At 43.3% G+C, this 17,594-nt stretch overlaps 1 protein-coding gene across 8 annotated transcripts in view; it reads left to right on the top strand.

The window, feature by feature from the left end:
• TSNARE1 (t-SNARE domain containing 1) overlaps positions 1 to 17,594 on the top strand; it is a 719,956-nt gene that overhangs the window by 12,329 nt on the left and 690,033 nt on the right. The gene's annotated exons all lie outside the window — the stretch shown is intronic.

A 17,594-nucleotide genomic window follows, 5' to 3' on the forward strand; every position in this document is an offset into this window, starting at 1 on the left:
CTGGCCTGGATCTGCTCTCCTTCTCCGTGATGGCTTCCTTTAATATCTAAGTGTGGGAGAAATCTCCATAGCATTTTCCACAACCTGCCCCATTTCTCACCTTCTTCCCCAGCCAGGGTATTATCTCCTTCCATTCTTATTCATTTCCCCTTCTCACAGTCCATTTTCTAAACTCTTTTTGTATTATTATTAATAGCTTGTATTGTGGTAGTGCTTAGGAGCCCCAGTAGTGGACCAGGATACAGCCCTATTGTGCTAGGTACTGTACAAACACAGAACAAAGAGACGGCCCCTGCCCGGAAGAGCTTACAATCTAAGGCGTGGTCTACACTGGGGGGGAGGATCGATCTAAGTTACTCAGCTTCAGCTAGGTGAACAGCATAGCTAAAGTCGACGTACTGAGGTCTGCTTACCACTGTGTCTTCACTGCAGTAAGTCGACTGCTGACGCTCCCCTGTCGACTCTGCCTGCACCTCTCGCTCTGGTGGAGTACTGAAGTTGACGGGAGAGCGCTTGGTGGTCGATTTTATCGCATCTTCACTAGACGCGATAAATTGACCCCTTCTGGATCGATCGATCGATCTGGAGGTAAGTGTAGACATGCCCGAAGTATCTCCTTGGTTGCCCACCTGTCGTCACCATCAGTGTCATAAAGGGCAGCATGCGGAAAACACAAGCTAAAGCTTTTCTTATCTAAATGGAGCTTCTCTTCTCCCTAATGCGCAAAGTTTTAACGTCCTTCCTCCTTTGGCCCATCTGACAACTGCTGGGGCTTCTTCTTACTGGTCCTTCAGTGACTGAAAATCTGTATGACACCTGTAGCCCCTGCTCAGTGGGACCTTTTTCTGTCTCATGCATTTGACCTACCCTGCCTTCAGCAATAGGGGAGGAGGGGAAGTATCCTTACCAGAGGTAAATCGCATGCTTACTCAGCAAGATCAAGGTCTGACAGCTTATTGCGGAGCTTGTGCTAGCTTGACTCGGAACAATACATCTAATTGTTGGAGTGTATACTGCAGCTATGGAGGTAGGGCAAGTAATACATTTGTCCATTCATTTGTGCATTTTAAATGCTTGTCTGACTCCACATACGCCACCCTCCATTCCTTTCCTGCCTCGACCTGTACACAAATACATAGAGAGCAAACCTCAGAGAGCAGCCCAAGCATTGCAAAAAACTGTTGGGCATATGTTCTGACTTCACTGAAAGCTGTTCTTTTCCTTCCTTTTGTAACTAGCAGCACCACCTTAGAGAGACAGCCCCTTTCTCTGCACTGCATCTCAGCATGCGAGAGGTTAAATTTGGAAGCTACAGTTATTTTTGGCCCTCTCTGTCCCGTATTTACAGGGCCTTTCAGACCCAGGCCCCATTTCCTCTGCTTTACAGTGTCAGATCTCGTCATCCCACATTGTGGCCACTGTGCTTCTGGTCAATGAAAGTCTGCATGGGAATGTCCTTGAAGCCTGTTCAGAAAGGGGCTTATTGTTGAATGAGGATCGTCATCAAAGCTTATTGCTCCAAACCCGCAGCCAAGATCTGGTGTGATCACTTATCTCAAATAGCTCCTTGGGAGTACAGGAGGTTGATGGAGGGTGCTGCATCAGGCAGCATTCAAGGGCTTCCTTGCCTAGGCTCTCCGCATTCACATTTGGGGTCATTCCTCAGCTTCCACTTGGTCATATTGTCACCAGTCTTTGCCACCCTAGCTCGATTTAGAGTACTCTAGTGTTTTCATTTGAGGTCAGTGTGTGGAGGGAGTTGTTCTGTAGCAACCAGGTTCTCTGAGGCCGCAATAGAAGGCATAGACTTTGAGTGAGGAGACTCTCCCTAGCGGCTCAGCATGCTACCACTCCATCAGTTGCCTGCTTAAGCAGGTTGGACCTGGTTGGATATTGTATCTGGTCTCCTGCATGGCAGTGTGCACAGTGCTACGTGAACTAGGCAGGAGTGACCACTGACTCCCTGGTTGGGTAACTGGGCTGTGACCCTTGGCTCCCCACACAGTGTTTGATAAATAACTCTGCATTCTGGGTGTCATTCCCTGGGCCCATTTACATCTTGCCAAAAATAATTACTCTCTTGGAGAACAGAGTTTACTGATGAGAGAAGGCAGAGAAAAGTGCAAGTCATCTGCAGTTCAGACTCTTCAGACTCCCTCGTTAGGGCAGCAAGGGATGAGTCTACACTGCAGTGTAAACCCAGGGTTTGTAGAACTCAAGTTAGCAGACCCTGGGTTTGTTAACTTAGGGCTTCAGCATTTACACTCATTTGTAACCTCAGGTTAGGAATTGTTGAATCTGCACTGCATTGTGTGGGCCCAAGTCCAGCCACCATTATCCCAGACTTTCCTAGCACCCTAGGAAAAGGAGAAGGTGTGTTTAAGTTCGGGAGTGTCTGAAGGTTTGCCTCTGCACCCACAGGGCCTAGGCAGCTGGACAATGAGTTTGAGCTCTCACGATTTGGGGTACTAGGCAGCAGTTCTGTGCCCTGAGAGTAGGCCTAGACACATACTTGAGACTGGGAGAGTGGTTGGACTCCGTTCAGGCTCTGTTAACTTAAACCACTCTGGAATTCCCCTCATAGCAGTCTGGTGTGTGGCTCAGAAGGGAGTGCCCTGACAGATCTGAGACACCATAGTCTGGCCATCCAAGCACCACTGTAAATGATCTGGTACTGACGGTCCCATCCCTAGTCTGGCTGTCAGAGCACCTTGGATCCTTCTGGTTCTGATGATTCCATCCATAGTCCAACCATCAGAGCACCACGGAACGGTCTGGTTCCATCCATAGTCCGGCCACCCACCTGCCATTCTCAGCTTCTGAAGAATCTTGTAATACCTTCCTCTCCCCAGTGAAAGGTTCCTCACCAAAACTTTCTCCTTGAGTCTATAATAGCAGGCAAGAGAAGAAAATGTTATCCCTTCCATTGTATATAACACTGCTCATTTTCAAAGCACTTTACAGTCGATACCGCCTCCATGAGAAATAGCAGGCATTACTCCCATTTTTACAGATGGGGGGAAACTGAGGCTGGTTTATATATGGTCAGTGAAGAACTGGGATTACATCACCATTTCCTGGTCCCCAGTCCAGTGCACAGATCAGCCTACACCTATGGTGTAGCATTTAAACACTAGGTTTTCTCTTCAATGAAACTTTAGTATGCAAATTATTTTCAGAAGAAACCTTAAGGTGGTTTTGGCACTGCATGTAGGACATCAGAGCAGTGTGTTTGAATAAATATTTAAGCCAGGGATTTCATCCAGAGGGCGAATGGGGCATGTTTATTCTAAAACTTTCCTTTCTACATTGAATTGCTGTTGTCCTAACAGACTGAAATGTATGCACCTTTGGAAAATACTCGATTAGCACTGGCAAAACGGAGATTAAATTACATTTTGTAACTCTGGGTTTTGAGGGCTGCAGAAGCACTAAACTCTACTTGCCTTTCATTTGTAAATGATTACTGAGCCTTGGCCAGGGAAGAGTTTTCTAGTGGCTACCGGAAGTGGGATGAGGAGTTCAGAGATCTGGGTTGTATTTTCTGCTCTGCCGCTGTCTTGTTATGTGAGGCTTTGCAAGTCACTTCAACTCTGCTTCAAATTCTCAAGTTGCTAATGGATTCACTAAACGTGTGTGAGGTAGGGAAGCTTAAGTGTTTGTGCAGTGTGTTGAAACCTTTGAGTGGAAAGTGCTACACAAATACAAATTGTGTTATTTGATTTTATTCATTGCCAATTTCATGATGGTACCACTGGAGAGGGAGGCAAATAAGTTAAAAAGTTTGGGGAGAGGGGGAGTGGGAGAAAGGTAGCACTTTTGTAGTCCTGAATCATGATTGTGGTAACTGTTTCTTCTGGGCATCAACGTTTAGAAAGTAAAGAAGTTCTAGGCTAGTGAAATGCCTGAAGTTTATTTCTAGTGTCAGCAGGTTCCACTTCTTTGAAAAGGCCACTCAAAACTTAGCTGTATTCCTCCTCCTCCAGCCAGTGAGCTATGTGAGTGTAAAATAAAGGTAGTCAAGTATCATGTTTCATGGTTTAAATTGATGACTGCTGGAGTCAGGAAGGAATCTTTCTTCCTCCTGCTAATGCACACCATTGGACATTTGGCCAGATATCGTCTTCTAAAGCATTTGGGTTCGGGCCACTGCTAATCTTGATGAGCCAACAATTGGATGTGTTATGGCAAGTGCTACATTCACCTATTTGCCAGACCTGCTGTATTAGCATTCCTTTCTATTTTGCCTGACCTCTTGTTTAGTACCCAAGGCCCTACTTAACTTGCGATATTGCAGAAATTGCAGGTTCTGCAATATTAATTTTCCACCGCAGTTTTGACAGCGGGGGCTCTGGCATGCACGGGGCTGGCAGCGGGAGCCCTGGCTGCCCCAAGGCTGAGAGCGAGAACCCCCGTGGTCAGCCCCGGGCCACTGCTCTCAGCTCCAGGTGGCAGACAGTGGAAAATCACGGAAAAGTAATAATGAATTTTATTACTGCAAATAGTAAGGTCCGTTATCACTTTTCTGCAATTTTCCATGGCTTGTCCGCACCTCAGCCGTGAGTTTTTGACAATCTTCCCGTGATTCAAGTAGGGCCTTATCAGTGTCCCCACTTGCTCTTATTTTTGGCCTTTTTTAAAACCTTTTTCTTTGCTTTAGCCGCTCTGCAGATTTATGAATGGTCCAATTAAAAATTAAATCCATACACAGTATTGCTGGGTGGGTTGAAGAAACCCCAAATTTCCACACTAAAGTGTAAATGTTTCACGGGACAGAATAAAAAATGTAACCACGTATATTGAACTGTGTGTGTATGGTGGTGACGGATTCTACTTCAGCAGACATTGGCTGGAAGGAATTGATTGAGGTTTGTTTGTGGAGCAACACAGTTACCCTTTCCAGGGGATAAGCATGCTGCCTCTGCACTGCTTATAACTCAAGCAGACTGTCCAGAATGGTCTTGAACTTGAAGCAGGGGAATGCACTACACTTGTTTGTTTAACTAAGATTCACCATGAGCCAGATTTGTCTGCTTTGGTTATCAGCCATAGTAATATGCCAGGTGGAGAAATGGGAGGGCCTACAGCTGTGATATTATATTTTATATTCCTCATCCTACAATGTGCTTTAATTAACTTTGAGTCTTTGGATATTTAGCCTCCATTGTCAGGGGGAAATCTTTTCAGCTCTGTCAAGTTACATGTCAATGGCTTTTTAACTATATACTCTCAAGTGCTACTTCATTTCTTTCTCCAACTGTCCATTTGCAGCATCTTCCTAGAAGTTTTAAAAAATTGTAATTGAAGGGCTGATGTTGCAGTGTGTACTCAGACTCCTGCTCAGTTCAGTTCTAATGTTGTTCCTTTGTGCTTTGCCTGCAGGGTTGGACCTGTGTAGCATCTTTCATCAAAGAATCTCATAGCCCTTAATTAACCCTCATAACCCCTGTTTTAAAAGTGAGAAAACTGAGAGATTGAGAGGTTAACTGACCTGCTTAAGGTCACCCAACTAGTCAATGATTGAAGTGGGAATAGGACCAGGAGCCTTGAATTTCACTTTGCTTGCTTTGACTTTCCAGTAGAGGATAACACATTGTAGATCTTAAAAGAAAATCTTTTTTTTTTAACAGAATTGTCCTTGCCTGTGTAATTAATAAGACTTATATTATGATGCTTGAATATTTTGAAAATCTAACTTTTCCCCAGAAGTGCTGTTCACTGTTTGCTTTTCTCTTATCTTGGATAATGATGAGTCAGCTTCATATCTTTCTCGTCAGTTTCAGTTTCTGGACTTCATGAGAGACAGTTCGAAAGGTTGGTGGAGATTTTGTTTATTAAAGGCTTGAATTTAAACAGAGAAACTCTCTTCTAATACAGTCTCTAGGGGGGAAAACCCCTCACTGGAACAGTTCTGTCTGTCATGAGTTTTTTAAAACTTTGTTTTTACCAAACTAAACTGTGATTCTGCTTTGATCTGACAGTGTCCTTTTATTTTACATATTTAGCATCCTGTATTATTTAGGTTTTGAATGTATATAGAATCCTGTTATTCCCAGCCAGAACTGAACACTTTCAAAGCAGGCCTTGATTGCATGCCTTAAGCAACTTAGCAGTCGTTGCAGCTCACCTTGTAAAAGTGATAACTTCTTAAAAATCAAAACAGCCTTCTGAAACGTTAACAGAATATCTGTGAGAACTTTAGTTGTAGCTCATGTCTGTACAGTGCCTTGGTGGAGTACAGCACTATATAAAGACTGTTAAATATTTAAACCACTCGTATTTTGGGAAAAGCAGCTTATCTGAAATTCACTCATTGTTCATTTCCCTGCCAAGACCAGAAATTAAGATCCTTTCCCTTCCTGTATTTGAAGACCTCATTAATGACAAAAACTGGGCTTTTTCATTCCGCCCCATGGTGTTGTGATATCTTCAACTCTTTTGTGCAGGAAACTGGAATCTGGCTCTCTGCTCTTCATGCATAAGAAGCATTCAGATAAAAATATCTATTTGGACTCAGTAAGTCTGCACATATACTATGCTAAAGACTTGTGATCTAAAGCAGGCTTTTGATAGATCTTAACAGGTATGATATCACTTGTCAATCAAATTAAACGCCTACTTGACATCCTCCTACTATTTCTCTGAGTCAGTTTTCTTTGGTTTGGTCATAAAAACACCTTATGATAACCATAGCAACAAGAAAGACCCGCCTCTCACATTCAGAATCATTACCATGCTATTTCTCTGACATAATGTGAATGTTGCATGTATATCTGTGATGGATTAAAAACCATGCTGGTGCTGTGTGCATAGGTGTTGACTTTCTAATGTGCCGGAGGGGTGCTTCCCCCGGCTCTGCCCCACGCCCTGTCCCCATTCCACCTCTTCCCCAAGGCCCCACCCCCACCTTGCCTCTCCCCCCCCATCTCTTCCCACCCCGTTCCGCCTCCTCCCCTGAGTGCGCCCTGCCCTCGCTCCTCTCCCCTCCCCACCCCCGGCCCCAGCACCTCCTGCACGCTGTGGAGCAGCTTATCCGTGGCAGGCGGGAAGTACTGGGGGGAGGGGGTGGTGCTGATGGGGGGCTGCCAGTGGGTGCTCAGCACCCACTTTTTTCTTTTTTCCTCTAGGTGCTCACCCATGGAGTCGGCACCTATGGCTGTGTGTACATATAAATGAACCCCTTTAGTGAAATTTTTTTTCACAAACAAACCGTACTTTGCTATTAGTAAAGCTGCACTAAAATCACTGCAGGAGCATTATTAATTATTTGTGTTATGGTAGCGTGTTGTGTAATTTCAATCAGAGATAAGGACCCCATTGTGCTAGGCACTGTATAGAAACAGAATCATAGAAATGTAGGATTGGAAGGAACCTTGATAATTCATCTAGTTCAGTCTCAGCAATGAGGCAGGACTAAGTAATCTCTAGATCATCCGGGGTAGATGTTTGTCTAACCTGTTCTTAAAAACCACCTTTAATCTAAATCTTTCTTGCTGCAATTTAAGCCCATTGCTTGTTGTTCTTGGATAAGGAGAACAATTTATCACCCTGGTCTCTACAACAACCATTTACGTACTTCTGTTATCAATTCCCCCTCTGTCTTCTCTACTCCAGACTAAACAAACCCAATTTTTTAATCTTTCCTTGAGGATCATGTTTTTTTAGACCTTGAATCATTTTTGTTGCTCTTCTCTGGACTTTTTCCAGTTTGTCTTCATGTTTCCCAAACGGTGGTGCCCGGAACTGGACACAATACTCTATCTGAGGCCTTACCAGTGCTGAAAAGAGTGGAAGAATTACTTCTTGTGTCTTGCTTACAACGCTCCTGTTAATAGATCCCAGAATATTTGCTTTTTTGAACAATGTTACATTGTTGATTCATATTTAGTTTGTGATCCATTATAATATGTAACAAAGAGAGAGTCTGTCCCAGAGAGCTTAGAAAGGACCTGATTGACGAGACTCGTGTGGGGGGGATGGATGGGAGGACGGGCAGAGCTGCTGCTAGGCATAAGTAGACTTAGGCTATGTTGCTCCAGGGTGTGAATATTCCACCCCCTGGGCGATGTAAGTTACACCAACATAAGCGTTGGTGTGCACAGCATGATCTCGGTGGGAGAGACATAGCTCAAGCCACTTGGGGGAGTGGGTTTTTTTATGCCGATGGGAGAGCTCTCTCCCATCAGTATAGACTGTTTTCACCAGACACGTTGCAGTGGCAGCAATGTACGGATAGACATACCCTAAGCAATTGCTTGGGGCCCCGAGCGGCTCGAAGGGGCCCCCTATTCATTATTAGTATGTGTTGTGTGGAGGGGGGCAAAACTATTCCTGTTTAGGGCCTCCAGTGGGCTATCACTGGCACTGGAGGATGAGGTAAGAGAATGAACAGAGATGAGCAGAAAAGCAAAAGAGATTTGTCGCGTGTGGTGTATTGAAATAATTTAACGTGGTCTCTTGTACTTGTAGAGGTACACGTTCAAAGCATTGCACAATTATTAAGGAACTTGAGAGGTGGGCATAATGTTTACCCACCTATGAAATAGGGGCACTGAGACACAGAGAAACATTTGAAGTGTAGGTGCCTAGATTTAGAGCCCTGATCTCGTATTTGGGAGGCGCTCTTGCACTCATTGACTTCACTGGGAGTGGCAGATACTCTGCTCCCCAGAAATCTAAGTCATTTTTATTTAGACATTGAAATAGGAATTAGATGCCTTATGGTAGGCATCCGAGTTTGAAAATGTCCTAAAGCCACATTGGAATTTATTGGCAGAAATCAGAGTAGAAGTAAGTGTTCCTGGCTTTTGGCTCCAAACGCCATCCTCTAGACAAAGTAGCCTTGTCTTTAAGACTTCACTATGAAGAATCTTGCTACATCTGAGCTCACTGTAGGCAAATTTTCCTTTTTTTTTTTTTTTTGAGTTGAGATAAATCATCAAAATATGTAATGTTTGTATAAATGTAACATGTAATTGATCGGATGAAGATAGATAACTGCAGTTGTCAGGCATGGCCTCGATAACTCACTCAGAGCTTCACCATCTTTGTGAGTTATTGGAACTTTGAAAAGAGAGCTTCTGAAACAGTAGCATACAGCAAGCAATTAGGAAAGGACTGTGCTTTCCCAGAGAGATGGTGGTGGCATTAGAGGGATGTCTTCTCACATGCAGTGTTACCAAGAACACTGAACGTTTTCTGATACAGCATGCAGGTCAGAAAGAGACACAGGCCCTCCAAGAGCCGGTGTCAAAGGTAGCGGGGGCCCGACATGTTTGATTTTCAGTTACAGAGCCATAACTGGTATGGGACTGGGTTACCTGACCTCCTCTTCTACCTATCATAGAATATCAGGGTTAGAAGGGACCTCAGGAGGTCATCTAGTCCAACCCCCTGCTCAAAGCAGGACCAATCCCCAATTTTTGCCCCAGATCCCTAAATCGCCCCCTCAAGGATTGAACTCACAACCCTGGGTTTAGCAGGCCAATGCTCAAACCACTGAGCTATCTCTCCCCCCCAAACTCAAAGCAGGACCAATCCCCAATTTTTGGCCCAGATCCCTAAATGGCCCCCTCAAGGATTGAACTCACAACCCTGGGTTTAGCAGGCCAATGCTCAAACCACTGAGCTATCTCTCCCCCCCAAACTCAAAGCAGGACCAATCCCCAATTTTTGGCCCAGATCCCTAAATGGCCCCCTCAAGGATTGAACTCACAACCCTGGGTTTAGCAGGCCAATGCTCAAACCACTGAGCTATCCCTCCCCCCATTGAGCTATCCCTCCCCCCATGAGCTATCCCTCCCCCCATGCAGTGGTGCTCCAGCTGGATTCCCCCTTCGTTATAATTTGGAGAGTGCTGTTGGCAGAATGTTCTCCACCTTGGTTCCCAGTCTGGAGAATTCAAATCCTTACGCCACTAGCCTGTGGTGGATTAGTTGTCTTTTTGGGTGTGCTGGGTAGGGCTTGATGGGTTTTTTTATTGTGTATGTTATTGGTCTGTATCACTCGTGTATTTGCTGGTAGGTGTTTATGTAAACCTTAAAGCTGGATGAGTGAGGAGCTTTCTGTTCTGCTGTGTAATGTGTATATGGTGTGTGTGTATAAAGTTATGCAATGGGTGTCAGTAGAGTTTTATAAATAAATGGTGGTGTAGAGAAGGATTGCAAGACATGGCATAAGCAACATCAAATTATTTCCACAACGGCTGGACACAAAATGTCATCAATGGTATTATGTATTGGAGCCTTGTCTTTAGAAACCATAAAACCTGACCCCTGTACAGTACAGTAACAGGGAAGAAATGTTGAGCAGTTTGACAAGATGTTGCTGACTAAAATAGCATAGACCTAATTTAGGGAGAGACCAAGAAAAACCCTTGAAGAAAAGTATAGCATCTCCGAGGGCAGGTTTTTGAAGAGGTAGAAATGTACTGCCCATCTCTTACTGGTCAGGGAAGAGATGGTGATAGGGTTGTAAAGCCCTTCACTGGGGAGAAGGATTTGAATGAATAGATGGAGCACCTCAAGGAGGGCTTTCACTCTGAGTGCATTTTCGAATTGGAGAACTTCCTTGCATGGTGCTTTCAGTACAGAGGTGGCGAATGTCGCTCTCCCACATGAGGAGATGTGGTAGTCTTGAGAAGTGTATGGAATGCAGTCTAATGGCTTTTGCTGGACGGCATACTCCAGGATTCTGATGCTAGCTCCGCCACAGACTTGTGGATGTTGGGCAAGTCACTGAACGTATCTCTGCCTCTTTAGTTGAGAGACGATGATATTTACCTGTATAAGGGGAATAATCAGTTGTCTAATTTTAGAAATTCTAAAGTGGTCTGTGCCTGAGTTTGCTGTGTGTGTGTGTGTGTCATCTGAAAGTGTGGGGACTTTGGCGGTTTAGCTGGAGGGAGTGAGACATTTGAGAAAAATGGCAACATTTCCAAAAGGGAGCATTTTAAAAATGTTTCCTCTGCAAATGTTAGTAAAGACTTGTCCTTAAAAGTAGTGGATAGAAAACTCAAATGCCTTCTGAAGAATTAGTCTCCAAATTTAGTGCAATAAATTCAATCATTAAAGTATGAAACAGTCCTGCTTTAAGTGCGAACCTCAGTACAACCCTAACTATGGAGTATCTACAGACATCGCTCTAATATATATGTAGAGAGAGAGAAAATGATTCCTTCTGGGAAGTAGTAATTTTTGAGTTCAAAGCTAATTGAATAATCTTTATGGCGTCTTTATAATCTCAGGCTAATTTCAATTTATGAGATGGTTACTTGGTTTCGCTTTTGTGTGACCCACAGTCTCCTCTTTCTTTTGTTTCTAGTTACTATTTCTGTGCTTGCTCGCTGTTGCTACGCTGCCTGTGTGGTTGGTGGATGATGCTCCCTGCTTTGTTGCTTTTCATGAATGATGTCATGAAGTGGGTTTTAGCCCATGAAAGCTGATGCCCAGATAAATCTGTTAGTCTCTAAGGTGCCACAAGGAGTCCTTGTTGTTTTTGCTGATACAGACTAACATGGCTACCCCTCTGAATTCTGTTGAACAGTGGAATCAGTACAGGAGAGAAGCAAAATAACTTTCTTCCCGGTGATTTTGAGTTCTGCCAGTACTGCTCTTCAGGGACCCTTTCTGTCCTCATCAATCATGATGGTTAATCCCAAAGGGACATAGCCTCCTTGCAGATCAAGGGCCACCTGTATCGATCTCTAGCTAGGCCCTTGAGATAGTCTGGTTGGATGTTCAGTCTGTGACCCTCTCTATGCCTATCTACCATTGAATATATGCACAGCATAGGATTTGTTCTTCTGTTCAGGACAAGACGGAATGTCAAATATGGCTCAGATGCCATGGTAATAAACACACAGACACTATCTCCCTACCTCTGTTGTCCCAAATAATAAAGGTTCCAGTTCTGTGTCTGCTGCGGTTTGGCCGTATTTATGTGGGGATGATGTGGATGGTTCAGCAAACATGTTAGCAGGAGAAGCTTTCAGTTTAACATTAAAAAGGGGTGGGGAAGAAATTGGGGAACTTATCTTAGGATCCATAATTCTGTCATGTGAACAGAAGAGCAGATCCATGCTGGGAGAGAATAAAACTGTAGGTAAGAGAACTAATTTTGCTGTTCCTCTTGTGTGACCCCTAATGTTCTTGGTCCCTAGTTTGTGCATCTCTGGGCTGGTCTGAGCTTCTTGAGGGCAAAGTGCCGGCCCCTTCAGCCACCCAGAGAGGTGACTCTGTTATGTAGAAGAGTGTCCGGGATGGGTTAAAAAATGAAAGTGGAATGCTTACAAATGCTCGTCTTCCTCATTCCTATCAGGTGGATGAAGCAATTTCAGGAGCAGATTTTTCATATCCGCTCATTTCTTCCTAGTTGGTGGTCCTCCGATTTCCTTGTCCGGTCTCTTCAGTTCAGTAAGGAAGCATGCTCGCAATTGAGTAGCATTATTTCAGGCTTCTAAGCTAAAATACATGTTGATGAGGCAGAGACTCTCCAGTGTCCATCACGGCTCTTCAGTCACTGGTGACTATTTCTTTGATCCTTCAGCTGCACGAGGCTTCACTTGTCAAGGTGCAATGGACTGGCCTTTTAAAATGTCACTTGTACTGGTGATTGCAGCACCAGGTGTTGTTTAAAGGAAACTCTCAATTCTTACCAGGAATGCTGTTATGGTCCCTAGCACTGTGGCTGGAATAGCTCTGCTTTGCTTACTGCCCTTTCATACCTGAGCTGCAGGAAACTTTTTTTCATTCTGTGGTTTTTGATCTACCCTTCTTAGGATATACTGGAACTTGAAGAAATAGAGGGATTGAAAGGGATTCTTGGAACCCATCAAATAGCACTTATATTTTATTTCTCCTTAAACACACCACTACTTCAGCGTCTGATGTCATTATGTCTGTAAAGGATTTCCTCTTACCCTACCTCTGTCATCCCATGATTTGGGGAGAGTTAGTAAGCAATAGGCATGTATTTTATAGAGTATCCCATGACATGAGGAGTTGGCATGTAGCACCAAGTATACCTTCAATATTTAGTAAATAATATGCAATACAGCCCTTTTTACATATTACACATACTGACTGACCACCAGCACTTGTTAATAAGATTAACAGGAAACAAAAAAATCAGTGTTTTAAGCTCCTCTCACTGGCCCCAATCTGATCCCTATTTTGTAGCCCAGCCTGGCTAGGAATATAATAGTGATCTCACCACTGTTCCTAGTACAACACTTAATGAGTTCCTAGTGCTGAGGCGGTCTTACAGGTACAGAACCATTAAATCTCACTCCCTGCCAGATGATCCTTATGCTGCTTTTCCATTAATATTCTGATGCAGTGGTTCAGCGTTAGCTTGCCTGCTTAGTCTCCTTCTGTCCATTTCTTCTCTGCAGTTTGCCATCAGTATGGTTTCCTCTTGGTCCAGGAGCACCGGGGCTCTTTGCTATCCTTCCGGTGTTTCCCCTGTGGAACACACTGCCCACAGGATTTCAGGTTCCCAAAGTGGATTGGGACTCTTGCACTGGTTTATTTTCCCAAGCTCCAGGTTCTCTTTCCTTTTTTATTTCTCTTCCAAGCAAATTTTTTCCATCAAACGCTGCAGGGAGATGGAGGTAATTTACCTAGAGGGGAAAAAAATAAGCTTTGCTTTCTTCATCAAGCTCCGTACTTGATTCCATTCCCGTTTACTGTGGTTTGGATTATAGGATTATCTGAGCTCTGCAGCCTCTGTCCACCTGGTTCTAGGTTTCTCTGACAACAGCCTAAAATATTCTGAGTGTGCTACTTCTTAAGAGTTAGTAATTTGCATTTTCTCCACCCAAACTTCATATGCATGATTGACTCAAAGCTCTAGGCACCAACTCCCCCTACTGGTCAATTGACAGATTGCAATGTATTTCCATATTTAAAGAGGATTGATTAGGGTCCCTCACAGAGAAACCCAGGTTGTTTACATCTGACTAAGTTTTGTTCTTGCGGCCCTAGTCTAGCTCTAGTTAGTGGTTTCAGTTAGACTATGGGTATGTCTTCACTACCTGCCGGATCGGCGGGCAGCGATTGATCCAGCAGGGATCGATTTATCGCGTCTAGTTTAGATGTGATAGATGGACCTTCGAGTGCTCTCCTGTTGTCTCCTGTACTCCAACGCCATGAGAGGCGTAGGCAGAGTTGACAGGGGAGCGGGAGCAGTCAACTCACCGTGGTGGAGACACCACGGTAAGTTGATCTAAGGACATCAACTTCAGCTATGTTATTCATGTAGCTGAATTTGCGCAACTTAGTACGACCCCTCCCCCCCAACCCCCCCGTGTAGACCAGGGCTAAGACTCTCAGACCTTAACTATCCACATAGGATACAAATGTCAATGGCGCACAACCCAATTGTGCCACCACTTTTTAAAATTTCACTGGCTAACTATTGCCCTGGCTTAACTGGATCAGAAACTGCGTTCTCTCTCGGTCTTGCAAACCTTCTGTCTATAGGGTAGGGTGATTATCCAGCCCTTCTTAACCATGTAAATCAGTAGGCTCTTGGCCAGCTTTTTCCCCCTCTTGGCCTCCTTTAAATAACTATAATTAAGCTCCACTAATGTCTTGTGCATAGTAATTGAGAATTTCACTTTTCCCTTTTTCTGTCAAATTAGACAGTCTTGCAACAGGCCTCATGGCTCATACTTACTATGCAGGTGCAGAGCCATTTACTGAGACATAAAATCATCACTCATAAAGTTTGCAGATGACACATGGATTGGGAGAGTAGTAAATGATGAAGGGGACAGGTAACTGATACAGAACAATCTGGGTCACTTGGTAAACTGGGCTCAAGCAACCAATATGCATTTTAATACGGCCAAATACAAAGTTTTAGGAACATCTAGGAACAAAGAATGCACACCATACTTACAGTATAGGGAACTCTATCCTGTAAAGCATTGTCTCTGAAAAAGATGTTGGAGTCATGGTGGATAATCAGCTGAATATGAGCTCCTAGAGCAAAGCTGTGGTCAAAAGGACTAATGCAATCCGTGGATGTATAAACAGGGGATCCTCATGTAGGAATGAGGAGGTTACATTACCTTTGTATTTGGCACTGGGCTGACCACTGTTGGATTGCTGTATCCAATTCTGATGTCCACAATTCAAGAAGGATTAGAGTAGGTGTGACCGTTTGTGCCTGGAGGGGCCACACTGAGATTGATCAGTCAAGGCAAACAGCAAAGAATGGGGCAGACGATCCCCCAAACAGGTGGTTATTCTAATAATTAGATTCACCAAGCCAGCGACAAAACAGCTTCTACATTACCTTGCTGGTTACCCAGAGCCCAAAAACACAGCTCCCTGAAAGCAATCCACTCCTGGGCTCCCACCCAGACAGATTCTGTTCATCATATATAAAGTTCTACCAATCCAAAGGGATTGGACACATTACCTGCCAGGTCAATGAATATTTCAGATCTTACCCAAATACATGCTTACAGCCAATTCTTATTAACTAAACTAAGATTTATTACAAAAGAAAAGAGAGAGTACTGGTTAAAAGAACATTATACATACAGATATGAGTAAAGTTCTTAGGTCAGTTTCATAGTAGAGATGGTGAGCTGCTGAGTTTAAAAAGTTCCCTCAGAATCAATTTCATAGGTTGTAGTCCAAATAGGCAGTCCATATATAGAGTTTGTTCAAATTTTTCCATGAGAATTAGCAGGGTCATCCAGACTGGAGCTGGAGACCTTAGTCTTCCGACTGTAGCTTCCCGTGATCAAGCTTAAGCAGACCTGAGATAACAGGATCAGGTCCTAGAGTTCTTCTATAGATCTCTGACAGGCTACTATAGCCTCTTGACAGCATGGCAACACAACAGACTTTCCTTGAATGCAGAGTAAGTAATGCACATTGTTGCTTTGAAGTAAAAATCCCTATTTCCTATGTATACACAAGTAAACTAGTAGTATTAATTAACGTGGCAATTATCCATTCAAACAATCAAAGGATTTTGTTCTGGCACAGACAATTTAAGATCAAGACCATGTAAGTAATATTATTTCCTGCAATATCTTAAATCTTTGATCTTAAGGTTAACTGAACCATCTGTAAGCATAATATAATGTAATTAAGACATGAAAGGGAATTAGCATCCACAAGCTAATCTGGTTACATGGTTAACATCTAACAAGATATAGGTAAACACATACAATTAGTATTCACCTCTAATTCTCTAACAACACAGGTTTGCATTTCAAAGCTCTAGCCTATTTAACATGGCTTTGTTAGCTATTTATAAGGAATGGCACTAATTACCATTTATATACGTTTCTAATATGTCTTTAAAGGTTGAATTTGAGTCACTTAGCCTGCTAGTTGCTTTAACCCTTTCTGGTTCAGTGTCACTCTGGGTTTAGAGAGTTTCATTGGTCTTCATGGCTGAGGATGTGAGGGAGATTCCCAAACCTGAGCCATTCTTTTTAGGTGACAAATCTGAGGAACTGTCCCAGATTGAGGTGGTGTTAGAAGAGGTTTTGGAACAAATTAAACAGTAATAAGTCACCAGGACCAGATGGTATTCACCCAAGAGTTGAAATTGCAGAGCTACTAATTGTGGTATGCAATCTATCATTTAAATCAGCTTCTGTACCAGATGATTGAAGGATAGCTAATGCGACACCAATTTTTAAAAAAGGATCCAGAGGTGATCCTGGCAGTTACAGGCTGGTAAGACTAACTTCAGTACCAGGCAAACTGGTTGAAACTATAGTAAAAAAAAAACCCAGAATTATCACACAGATGAAAATGATTTGTTGTGGAAGAGTGAACATGGTTTTTGTAAAGGGAAATCATGCCTCACCAATCTACTAGAATTCTTTGAGAGGGTCAACAAGCATGTGTACAAGGCGGATCCAGTCAATATAGTGTACTTAGATTTTCAGAAAGCCCTCACCAAAGGCTCTTAAGCAAAGTAAGCTGTCATGGGATAAGAGGGATGATCTTCTCATGGATCGGTAACTGGTTAAAAGATAGGAACAAAGGGTAGGAATAAATGGTCAGTTTTCAGAATGGAGAGAGATAAATAGCGCGGTCTCCCAAGTGTCTGTACTGGAATCAGTGCTGTTCAACATATTCATAAATGATCTGGAAAAAGGGCTAAACAGTGAGGTTTGAAAATTTGCAGATGATACAAAACTACTCAAGATAGTTAAGTCCAAAGCAGACTGGGAAGAGTTACAAAGGGATCTCACAAAACTGGTGACTGGGCAACAAAATGACAGATGAAATTCAATGTTGATAAATGCAAAGTAATGCACATTGGAATACATAATTCCAACTATACATATCAAATGATGGGGACTAAATTGGCTATTACCAGTCAAGAAAGAGATCTTGGAGTCACTGAGGATAGGTCTCTGAAAGCATCCACTCAGTGTGCAGTGGCAGTCAAAAACGTGAACAGAATGTTAGGAACCACGAGGAAAGGGATAGATAATACGACAGAAAATATCATGTTGCCTCTCTATAAATCCATGTTATGCCCATATCTTGAATACTGTGCGCAGATGTGGTCACCCCATCTCAAAAAAGATATATTAGAATTGGAAAAGG

The sequence above is a fragment of the Caretta caretta genome, chromosome 2, assembly GCF_965140235.1.
Source record: "Caretta caretta isolate rCarCar2 chromosome 2, rCarCar1.hap1, whole genome shotgun sequence".
Classification (NCBI taxonomy): domain Eukaryota; kingdom Metazoa; phylum Chordata; order Testudines; family Cheloniidae; genus Caretta; species Caretta caretta.